Genomic DNA, 22,587 nt, shown 5'->3' with positions numbered 1-22,587 from the left:
GACAGAAGCAAAACAATTTTGTCTTTGACAGTAATTGAATTATTGTGTGATTTTGAATGCTAGATAATTCAACTACCAATTTATTATCGATTTATATTTTTACTCACAAAGACAACACAGAAATTCAATCTCAAATGTAAACTTTCGAACAATTTCCATACATTGACGACATCACTCAAAATTCCTCTTCAAGTCAGATGCCCGCTGGGGCTGCACCGAAGCACACGTATACTTCTTCAAATGAAAATGACAGCTTGATTTGCTTGCTTTTGACAATTATATTGACAGTAAATCATATACGCACACAAGAAAGCATACCAGTAGATAAATTGTATTTGAAAAAATAGGGTACATAAATATCAGCTCGCGTCTCATTTAAATGTAATTTGCTGTTATTTACGGGTCATAATGGTTGAAAACCGCAGTAAACTATCTTAAAACAATACGATTACAGTCGAATTTAAGTATTATTTTCCTTCAAAACTCGCTTAAAACGCAAAAAGTTTAAAGACTCATATTTACCGATTGGGATTAATTTTCATTATGCTGGTATTCATTTGCGTCATTTTAAAAACGTATTTGACTTCTGTACGTCAATGAATTTTGATGACATTGGTAATCTTGTATTATATTATAGAGCTTTTCTCTTAAAATATTGCCTATTAACAGGGAGCGTTATGTAATTCGTATAAGTAATAACTGAAAGTCTTGTACCTAGATCTGTAATACCATGGATTGCGACGAATAAATGATCGTGATTATGCCGTTCGTTCCGTCTATATGTATAATGCGTGTGTACGTGCTGTTCTCTGAAAATCTTCAAGAAAAAATAACGGCACCAGCACTAAGTACTAGCGAGTTTTTGCGGCTTTGGAGACCGAGATGAAGCTTACAGGCCAATAGCGCTGTGGCCTGGATATTGTTATGATGTATACCTGTGTATCGAATGTTTTATAGATTTACTATAAAAAGCAATGTTTTATTTCGATTAGGTCTACATTTTGTGCATATTGCATATCTGATGTATTTTCGTACTAAACTTGAAACTTTCGTTGATACTAAATAAAATAATTATTCCAAATGTACAGTCACCTGCAATTTATGTTACACAACGAAGGCCGCAAAAATATCTGACACGATCTTATTTGTAGAACCATAAGAGCATGTCACATATTTTTGCGGCCTTCAAAGTGTAGGTACCGTCATTATCACCGACTTTGCCCGCTTTTAAAAAAAAAACACGAATCATATGATTTTTTTTGCTCAGCACGTCCATTGTGATCAAACGTATCAAGTTTATTTGAAGAAAAAAAATTTTTATCGTGTTTTTACCCATTTTTTTGCGTTTTAGAGGGCGGGCTAAGATATCCGGGGTTTTCGCCAACATTGCCCACGTCAATTTGGTATTCAAATACAGCTAGTATGATGATGATGTCTAAGGATCACTTAAAGGTTTTGGGCAATCCTACCATTCCCTGTTAATAACTTAGCGATAAGTGTAAAAACTTTTAAATAAATTTGCTGGGCAATGTTGCCTACCCGTCTTTGTCCATTTCCAAATAAGGCTCGCCTAAGCATTTTACAAAGGCTAGGGTTGTCACTTTTGAGAAAATCTGTTACAATAGTTTAATGGCCAAAAATATGATTTTTGCTGTTTTTTATTCGTTAACGGGATAAAACATCTAAATAAAGGATAATAAGACAAATTAAATACAGTATATATTTATAAACTTATTTTAGTGTACAAACATAACCTTCTTTTACTTGCGAAGTTGGGTAAATTAGATGAAAGTGACAACCCTAATCCGTTTTTGGTGGTGGGCAATGTTGGTATAGATGCCAAATTACCGGATTACTTTGCCCACCGCTAAAACTTTTGTGTATTTAGGCCTTTTTAGTTTAAATCTCAATAGACATAATCTATGCTTCATGTGTTATAACTGAAACCCGGAAATATTTGTCAAAGGGTTCTCAATTTTTTCTACTTGCATTCATTATCAATATTTTGCCCGCCGAAATATACCATATATTAGACAACTCGCTCAAAATTCCCAAGTCAAGTTATGCACAAGTTTGGTATATAGTTTTGTCAGAAATATAACCTATGTTCTACTAAAAACAGCAGGGTGGCCATAACTATTATAATTTTTTCTACATTAACGAATTTGTTTAAAATTGTCGGTTTGGGCAAACTTTCCCTGGAGGCAAAGTTGGCGCTAATGACGTAACATATTATTGCAGGTGACTGTACATAAATGTTTCGGTGATATTGAGATTATTTTCCAGGTTAGTTTCGTTTCGTGAACGTATAAGTAGTAAGGTACCGCTATTGTTTAGCGATACCGATTATTTTTAAAGGTAAAATTATACCGGTTGAAATATAAAGATATTAAAATTACAGCAGGGACAACCATTTTTTATAGGTGTACCTAAACCATCATTGGCCGAACGTTAGCAAAGGTCTCCGTTTCAGCTTGGGCAAAAATGCTTTTGTATGTTCTCCTTTGCAGATCACATTTCTCAACTGATTCTCCTAAAAATTTGTAAGCAGGTTCGATATAACTATTCTGTTTCGCTTTATCCGCCAAAATGGAATTGCCACCCTGCCGAAACTTTATTTATTTAAATTCCCATTGAATGGATTTTGCACCTTATGAAAAACCGTATAGAGTAGTAAATAACATTTTACATCTGACTTAATGACATCTTGTTTTATTCGCTTTAATTGTACCAAACGCGTATCTCGACAAAGCAATATTAGGTAGTAAAACAGTCAACAATCAAATGAATTAAATAGATACGTCACGTGTGACATGAACAGACAAGGAAAGCACGACTAAATGCATTGTTTCTCTTTCATCTTTCAATGGAACGCTTTTACCCTCAAAGGAGGCTAGTGGTCAATACTAAACTAAAAGTCCAATCTTAAAAAAACATGATGGGTCACTGACCTGTCCCAGTAAAGTGAGGTAGTGTGCGTGAAGTGCGCTTGTGTGTGAAATGGGGTAAATTGACAGAATCTGAAATTCTACCCACCGCTACCGTCGCCTTCTCTAACTGGCGCACAAATAAAATAACAGCAGAGGACCCATGTTTTCAGATATCGTAGTCACACTGTCGTTGTCGCGTGTGATAGACTATAGAGCTATTCACTTATTTAATTAACTCGGACATGCGGGAACATTGCTGCCATCCCATCAACCGCCTCGTCTCAACGGTCCAGTACAATAATATAGCTAAGTGATCTCCGATTACGCAAGCTAGCAAGGTTCTCGAGATCACACTTAATTGGTTACGTTGACGCGATGTATGCTGTAAGCTATGCAATAGCAGCCCGGCTCGGCTGTTGGGTTCGTAGGGGCCCCCAGGAAATAGGTGCGTACCTATGTAACTAAGGGGGTCATCCATTAATTATCACACGTTTAGGAGGAGGGAGGAGTCAAGAAAATGTGTCATGTTGTGACATAGGGGGAGGGGGAGTCACAAACCTTGTTACGTCACTTTAATTTATTTAAATTATTTTTCCCATTATTCGATCGAGCTGAAACTTCACATAGGGCGATTGTGCACTACTTACAATGAATTTTACTGTCCGGCAGTCTGAGTTTTTTTGGTCCGATATGGCATGAAAAAAACGGATGATTGGCTTGTGCACTTGTCCGTCTTTTTACTCGCAGGAGCGGCGCAGTGGCATGAAAAAAACGGATGATTGGCTTGTGCACTTGTCCGTCTTTTTACTCGCAGGTGCGGCGTAGTAGCATGAAACACACCCCCCTAGCCCGCCCCCGCCCGGCCAAGTCATGGATAATTACTAATTCCAGACGCAGTGCACAAGCATAAACACGTTTTTCATAGCTGTCATCTCGGACCGGAAAAAAACTGTCCCGAATGGCGAGAAGTAAAATGTCGGACGGTAAAATTACCATTCAATGGCGTGCCATATCGGACCGTAAAAACTCGGACTGCCGGACAGTAAAATTCATTGTAGTGCACAATCGCCCATACAGTATACAGGATGATTCATGAGACGTGAGCAGGACTAATCCTGCACACTCAGTAACTGATAATTGATCAATCACCGTCGTATTTAGGTGAAACAACCATACTTTTTCCTATTTTTTTAACTTTTTGGTGAGGGCAAATTTAATTCTCTACAATCATAGTCACCCTACAAGACCTAATTAATAAACATAAAACCTCTTTAACCGTAATGACAGCATTTTGATTACGAAGAAAATAAACTGTCGAAAAGCGCGGGAAACGTGAAACGTGGCGGTTGTGTGTTTTGGTTTCTCGTACATTTAATTCAATTTAAGATCAAGGAATTGGTAATTTGTATATATTTTAGATAGTATTACATGTAAATATTTTTGTTTTCTGTATATATTGTGACATTCACTCATATTAGGTAAGTCTTTTGTAATTCTTTACAATGGGGGAGGATGATCCTCCCGACCCTGGAGGAGAAAACCTCCAGGCGGCTTAGCACGGTCGCGTTTTTATCCCTTGTCACCATGCCTGTCACGTTCTAACAAGTATGTAAGTGCGAAAGGGACGCGCATAGTGATAGTCGATAAAAATGGAACCGTGCTGAGCCCGCAGGTTGGTATAAATATTGAAATAGAATCTAGCATGGATACTGATACATCTGTAAATAATAAAAATGATTTAAAAAGAAAAGTATATAAAAATAAGAGTTGTAAAGATTGTAACAAAAAGAGAAAGCGAAATGCTGGTGGGGAATATGTTTGCGAGTGTGAAATTGTACAGAAGACCCAAGCTCATTCTATAACAAATACTGACACAAATAAAGTAGTTTCTGATATTCAAACAACAAAAGTTGGCAGAAATTTATTTTCAACAGCTGATGTTGCACCGTTTACGGTGCATGTTCAATTAAAACAAACTGATCCTAACTCGTCCCTGCACCCGGTGTCTTTTGGTAGGTTCTTAGTAAAAAACGGCTTCAAAAATATTATAAATGGCAGCGTGAAACGTATTGGTAGGACAAGAATTTCCATGGCTTTTGCAAATCATATCGATGCTAATTTGTTTGTAACCAATCCTCAACTTGACAACGAAAATTTAACAGCATACATACCATCATTTACAGTAACGCGCATGGGCCTAGTCCGTGGTATTCCATCACAGTGGTCGGAGGAGGAAATAGTGTCCAACATTTCCGTGCCCACTGGGTGTCGAAAAGTACTTAAAGTTCGGCGTTTGAATCATAGAGTTACAGTTAATGGTGCCGTTTCGTGGCAACCCTCTGAAACAGTTGTCCTAACTTTTGACGGTCAAGTTTTACCAAAACGCGTATTCTCATGCTACAACTCACTGCCTGTCGAACTGTATATCTTTCCCACAATCCAGTGCTTCAACTGTACTAAATTTGGTCATACGAAAACTAATTGCAGATCTAAACCCAAGTGCTTTAAGTGTGGTCAATTGCATTCCGGTCATACCTGTTCAGTGGAGGAGGACGATGCCGTTTGCTGCCTTTGCAATGGTTTCCATTTCGCCACGAACAGGGCTTGCCCGGAACACAAGAGACAGAAGGATATTAAAGTAACTATGGCTAACAATTGTATTTCTTATGGTGAGGCTGTTAAATTACATCCAGCTGCTTCAAAATCATTTGCCGATGTCCTTCTGACACAATCACCGCAACAGCCACAGTCTCAGCCAAATTTACATCGCAGTGTTAATAATCCAGCCCCGGGTACAACCATGCAGTCACACAGTTATAAAAAGACAACTTTTTTGAAACCACGTACAGTTAAAAAACTTATAACAACAGGGTATGATGCAGCAGCTCACAATGCTTTAATTAAAGAATATATCATTCCATCTCCTCAAAATGGCTGTGCACTACAGCAAGAGTCTTCTAAAGATAATGTTTCAGTAGCTGAGGAAATACAAGCGTTAATTAATCATTTATCTCAGCCTAATGTAAGAATACCGTCCCACGTTGCCCCCATGCTTGAAGAACTTGTCTCAACTATTAAAAATAATGGCCAAAATTATACAGTGGAACTGCAGAAGTGTAATAAATAAAAAACAAGATTTAATTCATTTATTAAACAAATTTCAACCATTTGTTTTTGCCCTCTCTGAGACATGGCTCAAGCCTGGGGCTCTTCTTAGAGTCACGGGATATTCATGTCTCAGAGAGGACCGTCCTGCGCGACCTGGCACTCCTGGCGGATGGGGCGGAGTAGCTCTACTTGTCAGGAATTCCATATCATTTTCACCTTTTCATCTTCCATCCCATAGCGATGATTTTTCAATTGTTGCTGCCATTGTAAATAACATCTGTATCATTTCTGTATATATTCCTCATCCATCATCATCTATTTTTGTTGAGCTTGAACAAATAATTTCTTCTCTTCCTAGGCCTGTTTTAATTTTAGGAGATTTTAACTCACATCACCAGATTTGGGGTAGTTCATCGTCTAATTATAATGGAGATCGCCTCATTCATATCATAGACCAACACAATCTTTGTGTTTTAAACAACGGTTCTCCAACCCGCCGAACAGCTCCAACAGAGTCAATTAGCGCTATTGATTTATCAATTTGTTCAGTCGATCTTGCGGCTTCTCTCACTTGGCATACTCTGGAATCAACATATGGGAGTGATCACTACCCTATCATTATTACATTTCCATCTTCTATTCCGCCATCTCCAAAACCTAGCCCTAGGCTTAAGTATAATTTAAGTAATGTTGATTGGAAACTTTTCAAAACCCGTGTAGAGGAGAAATTGTTGTGTTTACCGTCCATAGATGATAGTAATGTAGTTAGTTGTTCAGTTGCATTAGCTCAGATAATGACCGAAGCAGCTGATGAAATTTCCCCAGTTAAAAACAGTGCATCAGGTAAAATACCTTCTCCGCCTTGGTGGGATGATGATTGCACACAAGCAATCAGAAACCGTAAGGAGGCTGAAAGAAAATATTGTAATTTTATGACAAATGAAAATTTTGAGACATACATGCAAGTTGCTCGTGAGACTAAAAAATTGTTGCGAAAGAAAAAGTTCGAAGGCTGGAAGCGATTTTGTTTGTCTCTTAGTCCTAGTGTAAAACCATCCATAGTATGGAATAATATTAAAAGATTTAGACATGCTTTCAATGAGTCCTCTAGACAGATCCTTCCTCCTAACCTTGCTACACAGTTTATGGATAGATTAGCACCTGCTTCCGTCCCCGAAGAATATGTATTTCACCCTGCAGCCTTTTCATTTGACTCATGGTATTATAATACTTTAAATGGGCCTTTTAAAATGGAGGAGTTAAAAGCTGTATTAAGTGGTTTAAAAGATACTTCACCTGGGAAAGATGGAGTTCCTTATTCCTTTTTAGCAAATGCCAGTGATGGTATTCTTTCTTATTGTCTAAATATAATAAATTCTGTTATCCAGTCTGGTAAAATTCCTGATTCATGGAGATCTCAAATAGTCATTCCTATTTTAAAGCCGTTCAATCCAGTGTCAGATGTTTCTTCTTATCGTCCAATTGCCCTTTCCTCAGTATTTGTTAAAGTAGCAGAACATTTAGTTAAAAACAGATTAGAATATTTTGTAGAAAAAAACCAATTACTTTCTCATAGTCAATTTGGCTTCCGAAAAGGTAGGTCTACTTATGATAGCTTGGGTATTTTAATTTCAGATATTCGATTGTCATTTTCTAGAAATGAGTCTATAGTAGCTGCTTTTCTTGACATAAGTGCCGCTTATGATAATGTCTTAGTCTCAGTGTTACGAGCAAAACTCCACAAATTAGCTATACCAATAATGTTAATCAATTTCATAATATCCATTAGCCTTTTCATAGATGACAACAATAGGATTTCCCGTTTAGTGTGGAGAGGTCTTCCCCAAGGATCCGTATTAAGTCCTTTGCTATATAATATCTACACATTTGATTTAGAATCATCCTTAAATGACACGGTCAGAGTCTTGCAATATGCTGATGATTTATTATTATATTCGCCAAACCTTTCTATTGAACAAGCCAGTAGATCAGTCACTTCTTCTTTGGGCTTATTGAAGTTATGGTTAGATTCAAATGGTCTGGAACTTTCAGTGCATAAAAGTGTTGTAGTTTTGTTTACTAGAAAAATGTTTCCTCCTCCAGTCAATGTGCAATTTAATAACTGCTCCATTTCCATTAAAGATAAAACCAAATTCCTAGGTGTTATTTTAGATAATATATTAACGGGTCTTCCACATTGTGATTACATAGTTTCTAAATGTGAAAAAAATATTAATATCCTCAGGTGCGTTTCAGGAGTTTGGTGGGGTTCACATCCTTTTTGCATGAAACTCATGTATAATGCCTTGATAAGAAGTATTTTAGATTATGGGACATTTTTGTTAGAGCCAGGATATGTAGCTGGCTTCCAAAAACTAGATCGTATTCAATCCAAAGCACTCAGATTGATTTGTGGGGCCATGAATTCAAGCCCTATCAATGCCATGCAAGTTGAGTGTGTTGAGCCTCCACTTCATTTACGACGCCAATATCTTAGTGATAGATTTATTTTCCGTTGTTCCCAATTCTCTAATCACCAACTCTGGATTATCCTGTCTAACCTTGTGCTTCAAATAACTACTTCCAACTATTGGAAACACAAGAGTCCTCCTTGTTTAGTAAAAAGCTTTCAAAAACTTAAATCTATATCAGCTCCCACTGTTAGCTCTTCAACACTTCCCATTTTTCAATATGAATATGATTCTCTGACACTTATTTCTCCAGTTCTCCTCGATATTGGTGTCTCCAAGAATGATGTTGAACAAAATCAACAATTCCTGGGATTCATTGGAACAGATGGCCTGGGTGCTCATCATATGTACACAGATGCTTCTAAGACGTCAGAGAATGGTTGTGTTGGCATTGGTGTTCTCCACACCCAATCTAATATTTACCAAAAAATAAAGTTGCCACCAGAATCCTCTGTGTACAGTGGTGAGTGCTTTGGAATCCTGAAAGCAATAGAGTTCATCATTATAATGCATCTCAAAAAAACAATTATTTTCTCAGATTCCCTAAGTTCACTACAGGCAATATGTAAATTTCCTTTCAAATCTAAATCTAATAACCCAATTATTTATCAAATCCGTAGCCTACTGTTAAAATGTCACATTAAACAACTGTACCGATATTCGAAACCTAAGAATAATATTGAGAATGGCAACATTGTGTTGTCGGTCGTATTGTCCTTTTCTAGCATATACGTCCCTCTCTCTCTCGCATTCCCACCACAGAGCAGTTGGTTTTGACAGGTGTTTGACAGTTACCGCCAAAACAAATTTCCAAGTCATTGGCTTGCTGTTTTTCCATCTGGAAGGTCGTGAAGCTAAACTGCTGGTGAGTTTTTGAATTTGTACCCCAGTTTAGCTGACTATATTGAAAAACAGTTTCTAACGGCTTTTGCCGTTCAAAATAAATATTTAAATTTAGTTGTCCGTTAAACTATCTAGCAAATAAAAACGATCCGGAATAGTGATGTGCAAGTGTTTTCAAAGGCTGCCTGCGCGCACCGTGGCTATGCCAATGAAAATACTAAAACACATGTTAGAAAACACATCGAGCTGGTAAAGCGTGCACGTGTCACCATTATAATTTAATTTTATACCTACATTAAGTCTCTTCAGAGTCTTGTTAGTTTAAATCTTTGTGTGTGTGTATAATAACGGTTGAAATTATAATACTTAAATGGTGATCTGTGGAGGCATACCCTTCAGTTTTCAAGTGATTTGTGTTTTCGAATACGAAAGGATCGGATAGTTAATACGTGTTACGTAGAACCTACGTATGAAGGTAGAAGCTTATAGACGTGTAGGTTTTATCTGTCCAAGTATCTATCAGCAATTTGTCTTTTTATCCCGTTCCGGGTCAATATAATATTTATTGCAAAATTTATTTTTTGGTAATAAACTTGCTGATAAATAATGTGTACCCGCTTAGGAGTCGACGAAGCCCCGCTTCGCGGGGCTTCTATTTCCGCTCTGAGGGACACAAGGTAACGAACAAACCTACATCGCAAACATTGCATTTATTTTTGTGGAAAGTGAGTACTTCGGCAGTACATAAACTTAAATCTGACTAGACATAGAGAGAGATTAGCATGGCTCTGCGCAAGAATGACATGCGTAATCGTGAAGTATTTCACTCTTTATCTACCAACTTATATCTCTCCAACTAGATCTTTGACTTAAAAAAAATCGGTTAAAATGTAGGTAGGTACCTACTTAAATAAATAACTTAGCAGATACTTACAGCCTAAAAAGGTTAAGGAAAGAACTCTTGCATGTAGTTGCTATATGTGCTTGTGTTATTTTGGATTTGAATAATTTGATTATTAATTCTATACGTAACTACATACAAGAGGGTCAATTCTTAAGCCTACCTACATAAATAGTACACTTGTAAACGTTTCAAATAATATCGGAAGTCTGTGATTTGGAAGGGCATTAACGATACGGGAATCTTTAGATTGATTCATTGACGAAGACGCATGGTTTGGTTCATATTGTCAAATTATATTAGTTAACTGTAGAGTTAAAGTTTAGTTTTGGCAAATCTGCGCGTCACCGTGAATGACACTCTCTAAAAGTGCCTGTTAAAGCCTGCTTAAAGCCTTTCACCTTGTCGAGCAAGGAACCCGCAACTAAGGGAATATTACCCACAGGGTATTTGATTTGAATGATATTCTTAAACCTACGTCTGTTATGGTTCCACCTGCGTGAGGTGTGCCTAAGAGAATCTTTTATTCGTTCACAAACTAATGTCATGTTATTTGTGATAATACCAATATATTATGTACCTATCTAAGCCTGCGCAAGGCTGCCATGTTTCCACCTGCGTAAGGTGTGCCAAAGAATCTTTGATTCGTTCACAAACTGACGTCAAGTTATTGATGATGATATTATAACCTATGTAAGCCTGCGCAAGGCATGTCAGACATATTCACAGAAATATAAATGATATGGTTATAACACAAGCGAGCGAGTAGGCCACAGTCAGAAAAATATTAAAAAGATGAATTTGTAAATATCTCCTCTTAGAGAAAGTAAAAAGGGTTTAAAATAATGTTTTGGGTAAAAATCAGTCGAAATAGGCGAGGCTTCGTTATTAGAGTTTTCATTTCTGTTTACCAATCTATTCTAAGGGTCCCGAACACCCTGTTGGCTAAACCCAAAATTGGGCTAATTAACTGTGGTAAAAGTGAAAACTACTTACTATTTACAATAACATTTCTAAAATCATAAAAGGTAAAAAATAACCTAAGATTCCAGGCCTATCTCGACTCATTTTTATTTTAAAGATGATAAAATCTTTGCAACCTAATATATAAATAAAATTGTGGTCTGGAGACGCTAAGCCTCATAACTTGGGCGGCATAGATAATACTAAGAAATTTAGTCGCTGAATTTCGACTATAAGCCCAGGCAGAATATTGATAATTAGAATAAGGAGTGGTCAATCCTCCAAGGTCCAGATAATCTGTGGACTCTAATTAAATCAGACTCGGTAAGCTCACGACACGACAGAGCTTACGATTCCATTCTGAAATAAGCTATGTTTACAATATATATTACTCATAGTGTGAAACAAACAGCTTGCTCAAGGTGTACAAAAGGTCCGTTTAACAGCACTATGAATATCTAAAAACCTTTAAAGTCTAGGCCTGCTAAGGCAGACTAGAAATAAATACATATGATCCCAATGTAAGAGCAGCTCACAGTTGCATAAATTATATTTGCCTCGAGAGCACTAGTGTTTCAGTTAACATGTTTACGAGTACACTATGTACACGATATGACCAAGGTTACCTACCTATTTAATTATTATATCCCTGACTGCCATGGTATGGGAAATTATTATGTGCTGGCGGTGCTGCACAAGCATGTTTGAAATAAAATATACAAAACTGGCCAAACGGGCGTTTATGAATTATGTATTTTACACCCTTGTCTGTATTGTGACCCTGGAAGTTTTAAACCACCTGTATCGTAAGTGCTCCCATGGACGGATTAAGTTTATTATAAACTACCCATGGCCTAACCTCAAGGGCAAGTGCTTCTATGCACGGACCAGATACTGTTACCACTTAATTCACTTATCATGACTTGTCATAGTTTGATACTACACGTTTAACAAATTTAAGAACGTGGAATGTACCCACTACAAAAGGTTTTTAATAACAGTGACTGAATGGTTTGCACGAAAGGTTCTAGCACAACTTCTGGGCGGTCACGCCTAGGGCATGACCCTCATAGTTCTCAATTTATACAAAATTATAGCATTGTGATACTGTTCGCTTGCACAATAAAATAGAGAAACAGGAGCACGCCTTGCGAAAAGGCGAAGCTATTTTGAAACGCCAAACTTTCAAAAATGGATTGAAATATATAAATATGTCTTTGGTGTGGAACATGTACACCCAAACAAATGCAGTCATTTATTATATGTTGGCAAAACTCTGCCAAAGTGTTAGTCTGTCTGTACAGCGTAACCTGAAGGCATCAATGCACATGAATCTCTTGAAACATGGTGGATTAATTAATTTACACCCCGCCTGTGTCTTGCTCTTACCAAAATCCACAAGTTAAGGACCTCAACCTATCTAGGTACCCTTCTTGCCCGAGACCTGCAAAAATGTTCACTATAATCTCATGCAGTCAAGTGTCGGAAAACTAGGTCCACACACTTAGCGCTACTGTGAATATATATCTAAAAAGTCTGTAGACTGCCTTCCAGGAGGCGGGATGCTAATAGACTAGCCTATATAGTAGGCCAGAGATATAGTATTCAAAAGCACACTGGTCCAAATCCAGTAATATTATATGTATTTCAAATAATAAAATCATTGACAATTCGGCGTATATTTGATATCAAAAAGTTACAATTATCCTTAGTTCATAAGGAGGATAAGTATACATAAATATCAAATAGATTCGACAAAGTGTTGACTCTAGCATTGGATGAAATAGGTCCCTCTTAAAGGGCCTCTGCGCTGTTGGCTTTGGGCCCACGGGTGCCCGGCAAAAGGTCGGGGACCCCATGGTCCGCACAGTTATTGCAAATAATGTATGATCACTAAATAAACACACAAATTTGCATTTTAGTTAAAAAATACATATGCGATGAGCTAAGGTTTCGAATTAAGTACCTTATTCTTAATAATTTACACACTGGAAAGAGGAAACTGAATATTCAGAATTAAGCAATGCTATGAATGGTTTACATAAATTAAACCACTTTAGCGTTCAGAACCAATCAAGCTTACACCTTTGCCCCAACCACAACGGAGCACGAACCCAAGCTACGGAATGCTGACCCGGAAGCAGCTAGGTTCGGAGTCGATTGCCAGAGGCTTGGAAAACCGGGCTGGTGCAACCTTAAGTATTTAGACACAAGTAAACAATTTCAAGCCACACCGGTATTTTGTGCCTTGAAGGTTAATAATATTCTGGCGGGACTAGCCCCCAAATGGAAATTCACGGAAATATTGGAGACCTTCGACCTTACTTTGGGGGCCATCACGAATGGGTTAATTCAACAAAGGATTTTGAGAACATCCTCAAAACTCTACCATCTAGCTATAGAAAACAGGTACGGAAAGAATTCCTAGCGCCAACCTCGGAATTTAAAAAGAGTTCTGAGGCCTTGCTGCAGTATGTATGCGGTAGAAGAACCGAGGTACTGACTCAAAGGCGAAATACTTTCAAGCCTAAAGACAAAAATCTGAAGAACATTTTGCAAGAGATACCCCCCTCCGACACACACCTTTTTGAAGACAAAACCTTATCCGACGTCGTAAAAGAACAGGGAGGTATCCAAAAATTCTTTCCCGCTAAACGATTTTTTCCAAGTATGGCGTCGAAGCAGGCCAAGCATCCGAAACGGTCATTTCGCCGCACCACGCAGCTTCCACACCAAGGCCAAGACAACTTCACCAAGCCGGGGAGAAGCGCTTTCAGAGGACGAGATGAGAGAAAAGGGGATCGAAAGGAACAGAAGCGGACCTTTAATCCCCTTCAAGCAAAAAAGTGGGCAGGACGAAAATGACTGTATAGTGGCGGGTCGCCTCTCAAACTTTTCGAGTCAATGGGAGAAGGCAACCGAAAGCATCAAAAGGCTCATACAAGGGTACAGAATTCCCTTCAGCCAGAAACCTCCTCTAAAGCTATTAACGTCTTCAAACATACAAAAATTTCAGACGCGCGCGTCTGTAGACATGGACAAGGAAATTCAGACTTTATTACAAGACGGAGCCCTGGAAAAAAGTTCGCAAAAGGTAGGGTTTTTGTCTTCAATGTTCCTAAGGAAAAAGTCAAACGGGGAAAACCGCCCCATTTTCAACTTGAAAAACCTGAACGATTTTGTATTAACACCAAAGTTTCACTTAATAAATCATCAAAAAATTCCCCTACACTTGAGAACCGGGGACTTTATGTGGAAGATAGACATCTCGAAGGCATACTTTCACATTCCGGTAAGTGGCGGCCACCGCCGCTTTTTGTCCATGGCTTATCGGGGAACAGTTTACGAAATGACATGCCTGCCATTCGGGCTGGCAAGTGCCGCGTCAATTTTTGCGAAGTTAACAAATTGGATAGCGCACCAACTAAGGCGGGAGGGTATACGAGTGTTAGTATACTTGGACGATTTCTTAATAATGCACGAAAAGCCAGACGTCCTGGAGAAACAGGCACTTACGGCCATAACCTACCTACAAAACCTGGGATGGCTAATAAACGAAAAGAAAACGTCCACAGCTCCCGCAAAGAAAGTGGAATACCTAGGGATCACGTGGAACACACAAAACAACACAAAAAGCCTATCCGAAGAAAAAACTGCGCAACTGAAAAGAAACATAAGCGTCCTTCAAAGGGAAAAGCGGTGGAGCTGGCACGACGCGAAGGTGATACTAGGCAAGCTAAGCTTCGCGTCATTCGTGGTACCCCTGGGACGGTTACACTCTCGGCCCTTACAAAGAGGCTCTCGTCATCTGCCCAGAGACTGTCCTCACCAAAAGTACAAAATATCGGAGGATCTATTACTAGAGCTCGAATGGTGGTTAAACAATGTGAACAACCGCTCCCCAATTCACTATGCGGAACCATCAATATTCATGACAACAGATGCAGCAGACAGCGGATGGGGAGCAGTGGTAAACGGGGCTTACTTTTGGGGAAAATGGTCACACGTGCAAAAGAAATGGCACAGCAATCTAAAAGAGCTCTGGACAGTGTTCGAGGTTCTACAGCGGTTGAAGCCGCTGCCAACGGGCAAAACACTGATGCTTCAGTCAGACAACCGCACAACAGTAGCTTACATCGAGAAACAAGGGGGTACAAGATCGAAGAAGCTACTGAACGCAACAGAAAAAATCCTACAGTTTTGCGAAGACAGTCAATGTCACATAGTTGCCCGTTATATCCCGGGCGTATACAACGGAGTAGCCGATGGACTGTCCAGGCAGAAAGCACTTCCCGAGTGGCATCTCAGCAAGATGATGCAACAAAACATTTTCAAAATCTTCGGGGAGCCCCACATAGATTTGTTCGCCTCAAAAAGGTCAGCTGTAGTTCCTCTTTATGTCAGCGAGGACGCGACCGACACGAACAGCGCGTTCACCGATGCGTTCAGTCGGGTTTGGAACTACAAACTAGGGTGGATCTTCCCTCCGCCAGCGTTAATTCCACGAGTTTTGCATCATCTTCATCAGTCGAGCGGTCGGTACCTTCTGATAGCTCCGATGTGGCACAGAGCATTCTGGGAACCAGAGCTGCGCAGTCGAGCAGAGAGTCTGCCATACCTGATACCGAACCTACGAGACCACCTCATGGACCTTCGCACGAATTTACCACCGCCACAAGTGGATCAACTATCATTGGCAGTCTGGGTGGTACGGGGTGGTCCGAACACCTGAAGGGATGGTCAGAGTTAGAATTAGACATATTCGACTCAGCTTGGAGAAAATCAACCCTTAAAACGTATAAACCAATTTGGAAAAAGTGGCGTGATTGGGCTCATACCAATAGCATCTCGGTTACCAATCCAAGCGCCCAGAATCTCGCTAAATACCTGTGTCATCTAGCCATAGATTTAAAACTGAAACCGAGAACCATTGCGCTTCATAAATCAGTGGTATAAAATTTTAGTAACCCTCTTAAATCGGCGGAACTGTGTTCTCATCCTCTGATTAGACAAACAATTAAAGGTATTTTCACCAAGGATCCGCCGACCAAGAAATGCATTACCTGGAAGATAGAGGACTTACTCAATTTTCTCAAAACGTATACGCTAGACGAGAGTAGTCTATTCGCTGTATCTAGGCACACGTGTGTTCTCCTTTTACTTGCGTCGGGCAGGAGGGTCCATGACCTGACATTGTTATCAATCAGTAAGGACGCCTTTGAGGACAAAGGGAACGAGATAATATTTTGGCCAAAATTTGGCTCCATAACAGATTCTGCGAGTCACCGTCAAGCAGGCTGGTTGTTGAAGACTCATAACACTCCCGGAGACCGTCTGGATATAGTTCATTGGATAAAGAAGTTAATAAATATCTCCGATAGCCGTCGAAAAGCCAAAGATCTCGATAATCTCCTAATCACCACAAGAGGAGCAGTAAAGAATGCCTCAAGATCGGTTATCGCCGGTTGGATTCGCACCCTCTTCAAGGAAGCCAACATGTCTGCTTCAGCTGGAAGTTTTCGAGCAGCGGTAGCAACAAACAACTGGTCCAGCAATCGGTACAGTATAGATGAAGTGCTAAAAAAGGGGAACTGGAAATCAAGCAGCACGTTCTTTAGACACTACTTTCAAGAACTAGCAATAATACCAAGGGCCAACACTAATGTGTTAAGTGATTGTTTCTCAACAGTGTAGACTAATTATTATTAATAGTAAGTACAACTGTGTAGACTGATTAGTAATTACTGATCTCTAATCATGTATGGCTGAGTATAAATGTATACTTTGATTTCATTAATTTTAGCCAAGAAGAGGCATATTTATGTTTGATTGTTTTAACACCCATGGTGTATTGAGTTTGCTAATTATTCGGGATACCCCTTTCCTCTGCTTAAATGGGATCCTTTTACCAGTAGGGACATTGGTTGTTATTGTCCAACGTTTACATTATGTTATTTGAACCACAAATTATCCTTCATATGTTTAAGTAATGAGAATGAGGCTGTGCGTGCCAAAGCACTGATTGTGATACCTATAACTTGTTTTTGTGACATTAATTATAACGAATTTGATTATTTCCATTGAGTTTCATTTCTAAGTTAATAGCCTATTGCATTTAGGTACATTGTTTCTCCTCTCTCACAGTACACTTGGGCAGCGCCGGCAGATAGTAAACACATCTCAACCAATGGTTCAAGCCTAGGCATAATACCTAAATAGAACCGTTTTACCCCTGAAAGGAATAAAACGGATATTTAGGTTTTAGCCGTAGCTTGAACCATGACTTCAGGACCTTGCCGGCTGAAGTAGATGTACTGAAAAAGAAAATGGCCGCTGGGCGCTGCCACAAACTGAGAGAGAGAGAGAGAGAGCACGATAACTTAGGAATTGTCTCGCTCTCGCACGAGACCACAGATAAGAAATGGTAGTTCTATTACGAATAATCGAAAGGTAATCTCAACCAATGGTTTAAGCTACGGCTAAAACCTAAATATCCGTTGTATTCCTTTCAGGGGTAAAACGGTTCTATTCTTTGCATGTAACCTTTATGATCGTTCTATACTATTAAGACAGCTGTCAGATTTGAAAGTTCCGTTTCCCACATCTATTACAACACTCCTGTATATTAATGATTCTTCTCCATATATATTTAAATCATTGTATTCATTTATTTTACGTCATAACATAAAACTCTAACTGCCTATACTTTACCTTTTCCTGATCCTTTTCCAAAATTCCGTCTTACCCGTTATAATGTAATCCTTTAATTCCGTTTCCCTGCTTTACTCGTCTGGCTGAATGCGCCAGGAGCGCAATGCCATAAAAAAAAAAAAACTGTCAAACTTGAGTGAGAAGCCCCCTTCAGACTATGTAATGTAGTAAATAAAGGTAGTAGACCCCGCAGTAATTCCTCAGCCAGAAAAAACTTTACAGTATGATAAAGTATCAATAAATAAAAAGTATTGTATAAATTTCCAAAGAATAATAATAATAGAATTAAAGTAAATACCTAAAGTTTTAAATCGTTAATATCTTTTTACGGAAAAATGCTCCGTTCAAACTTTCTTCACCAGACATATTCATGTAACGTATTGCAACAATATATGAAATATCAAAAAAATATCCCAGCAGAAATACCAGTATTATTAATAAAATATAATTTTTTGGCGTGTCTTGGACCGGAAAATTGCTCAGTCTAATTTTTTCACTGGAATGCCATTTTATTGCCGTTTTATACCTACAAAATGAAAATCTAAAAATGTTCCATTCTCAGTTTTTAATAGTTCTATAATGCATACATTTCGATACGCATTTTTTTTGGATTTTTTTACCCACTGCGCCAAATTATATTCTAAGATCATATAAGAAGAAAAAAATGACAGAGCAATTTTCCGATGAAAAACAGCGTCAAAAAAATGAAGTATCATAAAAAAATATTCTCATGTTTGACAAAACTTTTAGATTTTTTTCTAGTATCACATACTGATACAAATAACTTATTTTGTAAAATAATTTTGGACTGAGGAATTACTCGGTTCAATATATAATCAGATTTGTGTTTTTACCTAACTTAGGAGTGTTTTTTTTTTGGATATTTATAATGTTAGTCTCGGCTCATACTATACAATAACCAAGCTAAATTTCATCGACTGAGAAATTAATGCATGGGTCTCCATACAACAACTTGCTTCATTTACTACACTATATGTGCGTGAATCGCGGCGCGACGTCGCGGAGCGAACATATCGCGAAGTTGACGTATGACTCCACACTCGCACACTTCACGGCGATTTCGCAGTTTGGTTTGCGGCAAGATGGCGGAAAAGCATCAGCTGATCGAGTTTAACTGTTAGTTATCTATGGCATCGTACGTGATTTAGCTGTTTTTCCATTTTGTTTTCTTGTGAAACCGTAAAATATAGCTGCTTAATATAATATTATCATAATATAATTAATATTTATCTTGCCACAGAAGAGCCAAAAGAGAGTGTAATGTGGAGTCTTGCAAGTTCGCGCTTCGCGTCTCCTTTGACGCGGGCCGAAATACCGACAAAAAACGGAGAACAAGGCGCGAAGGCGTGAACAATCTGCGAAATCGACGCCACACTCGCGTTCGCGGCTTCGCCCGCGATTCACGCGCATAGTCTGGAGGGGTTAGATACGAGTTTTTTTTTTTTTTGTTCTGGCTTACTCCCTGCAATTTTGCACAGGGTGGATTTGCCAATGTTGGTGTTGACTTTCACACGTGAGGAGAATGTTCGGTATAATAATTTTGCATTTTTGGGAGGATGTAGTTGGGGAAACCTAAAAACAAATAATTGTTATGAACAGCACAGACAAACACATGACGAATACAACGATTAGCAAAAAAGCGGGAAGCGGATGACAGAACGTTAGTAGTGCCAACATGAAGGAAGTGGAAGAGAAGAAAACGATATATATAATATAGAAATATAAACGAGTATAGATTGACATGAATTATACGCATTAAATTAGAAAAGATAAGACAATATTTAGAGTTTTATGTTATTTGTTTGTTAATATTTAATTAGAATAGAAGTTAGCTTAGTATCCATGTGGCAAAGAAGCGAGCTAAAGCATATAGGTCGTGGAACATTTTCGGGTAATACATCGTACAGCGAGTAGCTACATTTTGTACAAGCAAAGAAGATGTGGTCCAAGTTGCCCTCATCCAACCCACATTCACACAATGAGTTCGCACGGACACCAATCATAGCCAGAAATAACGGGGTACATACTTTGCCTAAGCGTAAACGGCAAATGGTGGATATTACCCACTTTGGAGAAGTACGGAATCGATAGAACCATGGTTTTCGAGTAATTCGAGGTTGTACACAGCCATAATGTTTACCAGTCTCCAATCTAGAGATATCCCATTGCCTCTGCCATGTATTAAACATATCAGATAGCGCACAACTCAACAGGTCAGTACTGTAAATTTCCTGTTTTAGTGAACCAATCTCAATCGCCCGTTTTGCCCATATATCAGCCACCTCATTGCCTCTAATACCACAGTGGCTTGGAACCCATCCGAGAACAATATGTAGGCCCCTCGATTCACACCTACGTAGCACAGCTTTAATTTCAAGAATCAAAGGAAATTTGGCTTTAAATTTTAATTGATTGCCTACTATTGCCTGCAGGCAACTCCTACTGTCAGAGAAGATAATTGTTTTTTTAATGTTATGTGTGTCTGCATATTTGACAGCCTCAAGAATAGCAACTGCCTCACCTGTGAAAATGGATGCTTGAGGAGGACATTTAAATGGAAGGACGATATTGTACCGTGGAATCCACACCGCTGCTCCCACACATCTTCCAGAATCCACCTTAGAAGCGTCAGTAAAAACCGGTAAGTAATCTTGCCATTTATCTAAAAATTTGTTGTTTGCTCCTGAATCATCTTTGAAAATTCCTATGTCTAATATGACCTTTGGTGAGTATATTAGGGTCTCAAACGCCACTTCAAATAATGGGTTAGCACCAGATTGATATAAACTGGGGTGGATATTAATTAATTTTGAAAAAGAAATTACTATTCTGGGAAAGGCTTTATATGTCCAATATCTGCTTTCAGTGACCTCCAGTGCCAGCGCCTGCAAGCGTGGGAGCAGCAAGTGGTTGTTGTAAGAGCTGGCTTTGATCAAGAACCTGTCGGCGAGGTATTGTCTGCGTAGAGCCAACGGCGGTTCAACACCTTCCACCTGCATGCCATTTTTGGGAGAGGGAAGCATAGCACCTAGTATGATCCTTAAACATTTAGCCTGTATAAGATCTAATTTATCTAAACCATCCTTATTACAGGGTTCAATTAAAAATGACCCATAGTCTATATGGCTACGTATGATGGCATTGTATAGTAGCTTCTGGCAATAAGGATGGGAGCCCCACCAGACACCTGACAATGCTCGAAGAATATTAATATTTTTCTCACATTTACCCAGTACATATTTGTGGTGTGAAGTGCCAGACATTTTATGATCTAAAATAACACCTAGAAATTTTACTGACTCTTTATTTGGAATCATCACACCACCATAACGGACATCTGCGTCAGGCATGGTCCTTCTGCGACTGAAAGTCACTACACAGCTTTGTTCATCAAGCCAATCCTTGAGGTAACCCAAAGCTGTATTAAGACTAGCAGTGGCTTTGTCCATTGACTTTGCTGAGGTGTATAAGACTAGGTCATCAGCATACTGCAAGATATTACAGAAGGACAGGACAGATTGCTCCAAGTCGTAGGTAGATACTGTAAAGCAGGGGGCTGAGTACCGATCCTTGCGGGAGACCACGCCACAAAGTTCGAGGTGGGTAAGGGGCTATTCATAAATTACGTCATTTCAAATTAGGGGGGGGGGGGGTCTGGACATCGGATGACGGTAGCATGATGTAGGAGGAAACGGGGTCATTCGAAGCATGATTTTTGGATGATTTTAGGGGGGGGGGGGGGTCCAAAATCGTCAAAAATCGATGACGTAATTTATGGACAGCCCCTAATAGGAATTACCATTCCTAATTTTAATTGACCTACCCATGAACAATTTGGTGACAATATGTACAATCTTCGCGGGAATGCTCAGATGTAGCATTTTTGCCCTGAGCACCGGAAGAAGGACATTGTCGTAGGCCGCAGAGATATCTAGAAAACATCTCAACAGATATTCGTTTTTTGAAAGGGTTAGTCGGATGTCAGTTGCTAAGATATTTAAACTGTCCATTGTACTACGGCCCTTTCGGAAGCCAAACTGCGTGTCAGCTAGAATACCCTTGTTTTCCACAAACCATTCCAATCTATTTTTAACCAGATGCTCTAATATCTTTCCCATTGTCGCGGAAAGAGCAATCGGGCGATATGAGCTAGCTTCGTCTGGGTTTTTAGACGGTTTTAGGATTGGAATAATAACTTGGGTCTTCCAGTCAACTGGGATCTCTCCCGTGTCAAAGGCATGGTTTAGAATACCGAGCAGATACTCCTGTGAAGATGAATTGAGCTTAGACAGGAAACAGTATGGTATGCCATCCTCTCCAGGTGTAGTATTTCTCAATCCACTAAGCACTAGACTGAGTTCTGAATATGAGAAAGGCATGTCCAGTGAGCTCAAGGTGCCTGACAGCGGGGGAAGTAACAAGCAGGATGCTTCAGGGACAGTTGACGGGGCAAGTCTATCTGCAAAGTCTGCCAGCCAAGGAGCATCTGTGGTGGGCATAGACTCTGGATGAAATTAACCCCTGAACCTCTTTATGTTCCGCCATACAAGTGATGGAGGGGTTCTAGGAGATAAGCTCTCACAGAATCCCTTCCATCCCCTCTTTTTAGCCTTTGCTAGGAAGCGCTTTGTACGTGCCG

The 22,587-nt window shown here is 39.2% G+C and overlaps 1 protein-coding gene and 1 non-coding gene across 3 annotated transcripts in view; both read left to right on the top strand.

Moving 5' to 3' along the window:
- Positions 1-22,587, top strand: part of LOC134795088 (transcription factor p65-like) — an 81,970-nt gene that overhangs the window by 9,089 nt on the left and 50,294 nt on the right. The window lies entirely within an intron of this gene.
- On the top strand, positions 10,082-10,185 carry LOC134798701 (U6 spliceosomal RNA). Its single transcript, XR_010145255.1, has one exon. It is a non-coding gene; the product is annotated as a U6 spliceosomal RNA (small nuclear RNA).

Source organism: Cydia splendana, chromosome 1, assembly GCF_910591565.1.
Source record: "Cydia splendana chromosome 1, ilCydSple1.2, whole genome shotgun sequence".
Taxonomy (NCBI): domain Eukaryota; kingdom Metazoa; phylum Arthropoda; class Insecta; order Lepidoptera; family Tortricidae; genus Cydia; species Cydia splendana.
The sequence above is the reverse complement of the archived record's forward strand: the minus strand, read 5'-3'. Positions and strand labels throughout refer to the sequence as shown.